The sequence below is a fragment of the Antrostomus carolinensis genome, unplaced genomic scaffold (genome assembly GCF_000700745.2).
Source record: "Antrostomus carolinensis isolate BGI_N321 unplaced genomic scaffold, ASM70074v2 scaffold30539, whole genome shotgun sequence".
Taxonomy (NCBI): domain Eukaryota; kingdom Metazoa; phylum Chordata; class Aves; order Caprimulgiformes; family Caprimulgidae; genus Antrostomus; species Antrostomus carolinensis.
In genome coordinates, this window is record NW_010336944.1 from 6531 (window position 1) to 6810 (window position 280).

The window sequence follows — 280 nt, forward strand, 5'->3', positions numbered from 1 at the left end:
GGAGAAATTCATCAGCTCAGCCACCAAGTTCTTCTTCAGATCAGCCTGTACCTCCGGTGACGAGGCCGTCTCAATCACCAGCTTCCTGGAGCTCTTGGCGAAGATGAAGCTGGCGGTGGAGGCCGGTGACTTGTGCCTGGGTGAGAATTGGCCATCCCCGGGGGGCCCCTCGGTGCTGGGCAGAGCCACTCTGCTGCCCGATGGCTTCTCCGCAGCCTCACCAGAGGACAAGGCGGCTGCCTTGAGGTGCACGGCGTGGTGGAGCTGGTTTGAAGGCACC